The sequence below is a fragment of the Elgaria multicarinata genome, chromosome 11, assembly GCF_023053635.1.
Source record: "Elgaria multicarinata webbii isolate HBS135686 ecotype San Diego chromosome 11, rElgMul1.1.pri, whole genome shotgun sequence".
NCBI classification, from domain to species: Eukaryota; Metazoa; Chordata; class Lepidosauria; order Squamata; family Anguidae; genus Elgaria; species Elgaria multicarinata.
Window position 1 is genome coordinate 13,026,688 of NC_086181.1, and position 8,517 is coordinate 13,035,204.

Consider the following 8,517-nt stretch of genomic DNA (forward strand, 5'->3'; position numbering starts at 1 on the left):
GGGTCCCTGGGATTTCCTACAAGGCAAAGGTGTCCACACACACATCCTCTTGCTAGCAGCCATTGTGAAGCATAGGCCTTTTAAATACTCCTCCCTCCCCAAAGTTTGTCATATATTATTTTTACTCCTGTGTAATTCTTTTATATAATACTATATAACATCTTTACTAATTCCTCTTTTGGGTAAGGGAGGGTGGCTGTACTCAACTTCATGGAAGACATTCAGCCTTGATCAGGGAAATGTTGTTCTTGGAATTAAAGAAGTTTGACCTTGAAGGTCAAATGTCATTGCCTTGAATATGCAATGGGTGGTAGGGGAGAGTGGGCTGTTTTGCTGGAATGCAATGGAAATTAGGAAATTAAGATAACACAGGACACAAAAGAGACAGCTCCTTGCTTGTTTCTAGAAGATTCAACACTGCTAACTCCCTGTCTTGAAGAATTATGGTGCATGGCTGTCCCACAACATTTCAGTGTCTACAGAGAAAATTCCCAATGGAGTCTCTTCCCATGTCATGGGGGTAGAATCCTCCCTCCCAGAAATTCTTTGGCATAAGGCTGCAATTCTGTACTCATGAGGGAATAAAGGGTGAGATGTCCAACTGGTAGCCTGCAAGCTGCCCTAAGTATATTTTAATATAGAAGGGTGGGATATAAATTATAAGAAAGAGATAAAACAAATAATGCTGCATTTGATCCACCTATCTTGTCCATCAGGCCCCCAACATGTTCTGGCAAATTTTAATCAAGGTGAAAATCCTGCCAAGAGAGGCAGATGAGAAAATGAGAGAATCCATGCCTTACAGCAGCCTCCCTCAAACTGTTGCCCTCCAGATGTTTTAGATTCCCAGAATTCTTGATCACTGCCTATGCTGGCTGGAGCTGATGGGAATTGAACTCCAAAACATCTGGAGGGCCATGTTATGACCTTGTTCTTTGGGAGTTGGTATGCACCCTGGCTGATTATGGCTACTTTGAGACTTTATTATAGAGTATGCCCCTTTATGAAGGCCTTGGGTTGTCTGGCCATTAGCCAACACCAGTTCTTTCCCCTTTGGGTGTGTGTGCAGGGACTGCAGCTCAGGGAAGGGCCATAGCTCAGTGGTAGGGCACCTGCACTGCATGCAGAAGGTCCCAGGTTCAATCCCCCTGTGTCTCCAGGTAGGGCTGGAAAAAATCCTGCCTGAAACCCTGGAGAGCTGCCAGTCAATGTTGACAATATTGAGATAAATGAAGCAATGGTCAGACTCAGTATGAGGCAGTTTCCTATGTTCCTTCGAGCACTGCAACGTGAAGTAGAGATGTCGGGGGACAACAGGAGATAGGAGGATATTTCAGAAGGTTTCATGTTCTTACCTTCAATTCCATTCTTCATGTGTCAGGTTAAAAAGAAAATAAAACCCAGTCCACATCAGATAGGGTATCTTTTTGATGATTCACAGAAAGGGTGAAAAAACGTATAATTGCACAGTTAACTTACCACACTACTGCAAGGAAGTCCCAAGAATATATATATATATATATATATATATATATATATATATATATATATATATATACACACACACACACACACGCATTTCTTTGGGATCCTCTTTGTGATTGCTAGTTGTACCAACCAAGCCAGAAATGGGGAGAGACTTGATTTGGGCAAGACTTTGATTTCTATTTGAATGGCTGAAAAGCTTTCTTTCTTTCTTTCTTTCTTTCTTTCTTTCTTTCTTTCTTTCTTTCTTTCTTTCTTTCTTTCTTTCTTTCTTTCTTTCTTTCTTTCTTTCCGGTCTTGGGACAGTCCTGCAGAAACAATTTGACTTTAGTTGCACGTTCCACAAAAAGCGAACACTAGAGGGAGCCCTAAGATCAATTTAATTTCCCTGCCAGGCTTCCTTCCTTCTGGTTCAGAAGGAAATCTAGAAAGAAGAACTTACATAGGATGTATTAAAGGGGGGGGGGATTAAAGGGAATTAAAGGGAAGCCTCCCCCCTAAACAAGAAAATCATCGCCCACCCCAAACGCTCTCTCACTTTCTCTTGCTCTCTCTTGCAAACACACAACATTGCACTCAAATTCTGCACAGGCTGTAGGTTTGTGTTGGTTTGCTTAGAAATAACAGGAAAAGTAGTATGCGAATCAATCCTAAATGAGTAACAATCAAGGACAAAACACCTTGAAAGGACACAGAGAACATTTCTATTCACATTGAAATGGTGGGATTTAAGAGAGAGCTGGGGGTCTTTTCATGAGATAGAAATGGTCTTTGAAGAACCAGGAATTAATCAGAGAGCCCTATTATACAAGGCAGCCTTCCCCAGCCTGGTGCCCGCCAGATGTGCTCAATTTCAACTCCCATAATGATAGGATTTATGGTCTAACACATCTGGAGGGCACCAGGTCAGGGAAGACTGTTTCAAGGCATTACCAAGCTGATGATGAACAGGAATGATCTTAAGAAAGACAGAAGAGCAGGAAGGGTGTAATACTGCATCGGTATGGATTGGCAATTGGCTGCTATAAGGGGACAAACATTTATTTGTGCTATTTGTTTTATATTTATTTTATACCTACCTTTCTACCAGGAAATGGCACTCAAGGCACCTACACTCACTCACTCACACACACACTTCTGATCATTTGTGTTCCTCTCTCTCCTTGCCTTCCTGCTCCTTCATGTGTCTTGAAAATGCTCACGGAAAAAGAAATAGTGACATTAGTGAACAAAACAAGAGGAGAAACATTCTTCTAGAGGTAGGCAACCTGGTGCCCTCCAGACTTGTTTGGACTACATATCCCATAAGCCCCAACCAGCATGGCCAATGGTCAGGGATTCTGGGAGTTATAGTCCAAAACATCTGGATGGCATCATGTCGCCTATCCCTATAAAGAACATTGGCATGTCCTTGATGGACCAAGTCTGCATTCCTGTCTGTACTGCCCAGCATGAAAATGGGATCCATACTGCTAGCAAACTCCAGATGTGTGTGGGGATAAAGACACTGGGTTTTGGTGCTTCAATGTTACCCTGAAAATCTATATCAGATCAGATACTGGGGGATTGGTCTGGTATGCAAAGAATTAAAATGAAAGAATTCTTACATTGAGAGGCCGATCTGGGTGCCTTATGGGCAGAATAGAGGGATCTAAGTGACTTATAGCAGAATCCTATACATTGCACCCCAGTGGTGGATTCCCCCCCCCCCAAAGAGAGGTTTGACTGGTCTCTTCATTGGTGACTTTTAGGCAGGCAGCTAAGCTGTTTCATTTCACCAGGCATCTAATGGGTTTTAATTCTATGTTAACTTTTCTGTCTGTGGTTTTTATTTTGTTTTGTTTTTTATAGTGGTTTTATTGTTGTTGATTTTTTATTGTATGACTACTGTATTTTTAAGGTTATGAACCACCTTGGGGGGGGCTGAATGGTAGTATATAAGTGTGTGTGTGTGCGCGCGCGCATGTGTGTGTGTGTATTAGAAGTAAGTCACATCTGGTTCAATGGAGCTTTCTCCCACATAACAGGGGTACAGGATTGCAGACTTACTTACTTACTTACACTAGACTCCTTGGAAACCTCCAGGCTCTAAAGATGCAGTGATGATAGCAGGGAAGGTTTCATTCATGACTTGAAGACTGTAGAAGGTTCCTATGCCCCAGGTGCTACCATACAGTGAATAGAATCTCTCATAGCTGGAAAGCTATGAGAGATTGAGTTCCCCTGACTTCTGGGTTCCCTGAACACACCATAGATGTGTAGCAATGTCCAGAGTCAGAGACCCTGTTTTCATCTTTAGACTGTGAGTGGAGCCTTCTTTATCATCCTGGTTCCCCTCAAGACATAATTTAAAGTCCAACCAGTGATGGACGGTAATGTAGCCTGATAGATGCAGCAAGGCCTCAGTATAATAGGTATAGTATAGTGACACAACCAGCATGGTGTAATAGAGTGCTGGACTAGAACTGGGGAGTTTTGGGTTCAAATCATCATTCAGCCATTAAACTTACTGGTTCATGTTGGGCCAGTAATTCTCTCTCAGCCTAACCTATCTCACAAGATTGTTGTGAGGGATAAAATGGTGGAGGGGGGGAGAGAAAAAGCCTTGGGGGGATCGACACTACTGCCTTTAAAGCACCTTGAAAACTTTTGAAAACTGAATATGCAATGTGTCCTGGAATCCAACAGTTGTCAAAACTGTTATAAAGTGCTTTAAAGTACTTTAAAGGAGTAGTGTAGAGCCTGCCCTTGTAAGCCATCATGAGCTCCTTGGAGGAAGGGTGGGAAATGAATGGAATCAATCAATAATTATTTTTCAAAATGCAAGGTTGTTGTTGAAGCATGCAGAACAGAGGGTCTTATATAAGAACATTAAAAGAGCTATGCTGGATCAGACCAAGGGTCTATATGATTCTGTATTCTGTTCACCCAGTGGCCAACCAGATGCCTTATGGGAAATCCACAAGCAGGACATGAGTGCAACACCACACTCCCACCCATGTTCCCCAGCAACTGGTGCATATAGGCTTACTGCCTTTGAAACTGGAGGAAGCATATAGCCAGCAAGACTAATTGCTATTGATATTCTCCATGAATTTGTCCAATCCTCTTTTAAAGCTATCCAAAGTGGTGGCCATCACTACATCTTTTGGAAGCAAATTCCATAGTTTAACTATGTGCTGTGTGAAGAAATGTTTCTTTATCAACAATCAGTGTCATGAGATTACCCCAACTTCTTGTATTATGAGAGAGGGATAAAAATGTCTCCCCTATCAACTTTCTCCACACCATGAATAATTTTATACATCTCTGTCATATCTTCCTTCACTCGCTTTTTTTTCTAAAATAAATAATCCTGGCTGTTCTAACCTCTCCTCATAGTGTAGTCACTCCAGACCCAATCCAGAGTCCAGATTAATCCTCCAAGTATCCAGAGGATTTCCAAGAAATTAATTTGAACACTCCAGTCAATTTCTGAAGATGCTTTTGAAGAGTCCTTCCATCCATTTGTGGGAAAACCAATAGATTAGATGTTGTCAGCAAGTCACAGAAAGTGATCCTTTCTCTAGGAAGGGGGGAGAGAGAGAGAGAGAGAGAGAGAGAGAGAGAGGGGGGGGGGGGGGGAGAGAGAGAGAGAGCAAGAAAACTGCATGAATGAAAGGAAGAACCACACCCTGGCTTCAGTCTGCCTTCCCTAGCAGGAAGATGGGAGAACTGTGGGACATACCAGACTTCCCCAAGTCTACCCTGGTACATCCATTCTTCCTCCCATTTCAGGGAAGGGAGTGGAGATGGTGGGATGCTAATATGTTGGAGGAGGCAAGGATTAGTCCTTCACCTCTCATTGTTAACCTCTCATATCCAAAGTGCTCTTCTAGTAAAAACCAGTTGCCTGGCGACATCTTGGCAAACAACCACAAAGAGCTTTAGCAGACAATAGTCTCATTTTCATACTAAAATTTGGAAGAATGCGTTGTAAGGGTATTGATTGACCAAAGGAAGGCTTAAAAAATTAAGTTCAATCATAGGGTCACTATATGGAAAGGAGGATAGGGCTCCTGTATCTTTAACAGTTTTATAGAAAAGGGAATTTCAGCAGGTGTCCTTTGTATGCATGCAGCACCTGGTGAAATTCTCTCTTCATCATAACAGTTAAAGCTGCAGAAGCCCTGCCCTCTTGACCAGTTACAAAACAGGGAAGGGCTCTTGCAGCTTTACCTGTTGTGATGAAGAGGGAATTTCACCAGGTGCTGCATGCATACAAATGACATCTGCTGAAATTCCCTGTTCTATAAAACTGTTGTTATTATTATTATTATTATTATTATTATTATTATTATTATTATTATTTATTTATATAGCACCATCAATGTACATGGTGCTGTACAGAGTAAAACAGTAAATAGCAAGACCCTGCCGCATAGGCTTACAATCTAATAGTTAAAAATACAGGAGCCCTGTCCTCCCTTCCACATGGTCACCCTATATCAGGGTTGTCAACGAGGGACAGAGACGCTCGAGATAGACAGGTGCTCTTGCCCAGAGTCAGAAGCTGGCGGAATCTTTCTTTGCTGATGAGGACAGCAACCTTTGTCCTTAATAACGAATTTGTCTCAGGTTACTGTATACAAAAATATCGGTCAGATCTTTTGCCAAACAGTTGTAATTTAAGAACAATAGGAGAAACTTGTCCTGCTTTTGAAGAATCAAGCAACATGGTTTAGTACATGCTTTGTTTTTCATAGCTGCCCCCAAATATCCTTTCCACCATGCTCCATAGTTTTTACTCTTGGCCGCCTTGAGGCTCAGTATTGGGCAAAATGCAGGATACAAAAAATAATAATATAATAATAATAATAATAATAATAATAATAATAATAATAATAATAATGTGCACTGAGAAAGTTTAATACATATAGGTGACAGGAAAACATCTTATACAACATTTATTTGAGGGGGTAACTTGCTTTTATAATAGGCATATAAGGCGGAAAGGTTAATGAAGGAATTTAAAAGTTTCATGATGCTTGCCTATTTAACAGCAGCAGACAAGTAAGACCTGCAACAAAACGTTGCAGTATATCCTCCCTCCTAAAAGGAGTGCTCTAGTTCAGAGTTCCAGCTATCCATTTCCCCCAAGAAGGATATTCCATTCTTCACCATTTCTGATTCTCTTTGCCAACCCTCACTCTACATTTCGTGACTACTGACTATCCTCAGTCCACATCAGGCTGTTTTTGGAGGGAGGTGGGGTTGCCCTCTTAGTCTTTTAAAAAGATTATTTTATGTACTTCTGTAAATACTGGGATTTCCCAAACATGCTAATATTTCCCTCTTGTTTCTCAGGGGCCTCTTTTGTGCTTTGAGTTTGCTTTTAGAAGGTGTGATAGGCTTTGGGAATTTTAGGGACACTGTAATATCACATCTGCCCAGCAAAAGATAATTGCTAAAAAGAGAGATACCAGGACTTACGGCTGTTTGAAATCTATAACATCTGGCCTGGATGTTCTGCTCCCTGAGCCCAGATGTCGATGGGCTGAATTTAATTAGATTTGTATTCTACGCTTCCTCTAAGGAGCTCAGAATAGCATATGTGGAGATCTCAGATAATGATGTATGGATTTTGTAAACCCATTCCATCCATGTTTCAACGATTGTCAAGTGTCTTTTTGTTCTGTTGTCTGCTCATTGATGGACTTGGATATATATTTTTAAGGATTTCATTCCATTTGCACTAATGCATTAGCAAAAGTGCACATTAGTACAAGTGTGAATTTGCAGAGGTAAAAATTTGCACAAGTGCAAGTTTGTGCAAATCCTCCCCCCCCCCCCGAAGGTAAACAACAACTACAACAACTAATCAGCAAGCATGCTTAATCCACATGATTTGGAAAAAGCTGGTACACTGCAGAATCTATTGCGGACTTCTCTGCAATCCCTAATTCTCCGGCTGTTTACTATCCAAGTACTATCTTCAGGTCATGCTCTAGGTGAAAATAAAATCTGGTAATTTTTCAAAGGCAGGATGTAGTTCACTTGCTGATACTTCAAAATGATATGAACATAAAATGTACTGGGTCTTGATTAAGGACCTATTAAAGTATTGAGGCATCTTTTGGTTTTCTCTTCCAGTTTTTGGGCCCACCCTGTTTTGTGATGTGGATGTAAACCCACAAAGCCCTGGACAGCTTGGCTTCTTATAATATGTCCTACCAAGATTGTTACAAGGGCAAGCTCTTGATAGTGTCCTTTATATGTCAACTCCCAAAACTAAGGGTATTATCCACTTCCTCCAGACATTCAGTAAAGTACAAACTTATCTTCCCGTACCAATGAAAATCTTCCCAATTTTCGCACTGTTTAAAGATCAATAGGAGACCTTTTTGGCAAATCAAAAAGAAAGAGAAAGCAACAACAAATAAATAATTTTAAAAGGAGACTCTTTTGGCAATATATTAATTTTTTGTATTTTGCATCATTACGCTGATATTGTTTTACCTGCACTAAGAATTCAGGAATATGGAGCGTTAAAAATCTAAGTAAATAGTAAACTAAACTTTTCTTCACATAGTAATATTGTGATCTTTGACTGTTGTAGATTGCCTTGGGAGTCCTTATTAGGGGCAAATGGTATCAACGTTAGGGTAACCATACGGAAAGGAGGATAGGGCTCCTGTATCTTTAACAGTTGCATAGAAAAGGGAATTTCAGCAAGTGTCCTTTGTGTGCATGCAGCACCTGGGGAAATTCCCTCTTCATCACAACAGTTAAAGCTGCGGAGCCCTGCACTCTTTTGTATCTGGTCACTCTAGTATAGCTAGAAATTCCCTTTTCTATTCAACTGTTAAAGATACAGGGGCCCTATCCTCCTTTTCATATGGCAGTCACCCTACATTGATAGCCTTATCTTTAAGGCTATTAGCCCCATATATACAAGACTAGGGTGACCATATGAAAAGGAGGACAAGGCTCCTGTATCTTTAACAGTTGCATAGAAAAGGGATTTTCAGTAGGTGTCATTTGTATATATGG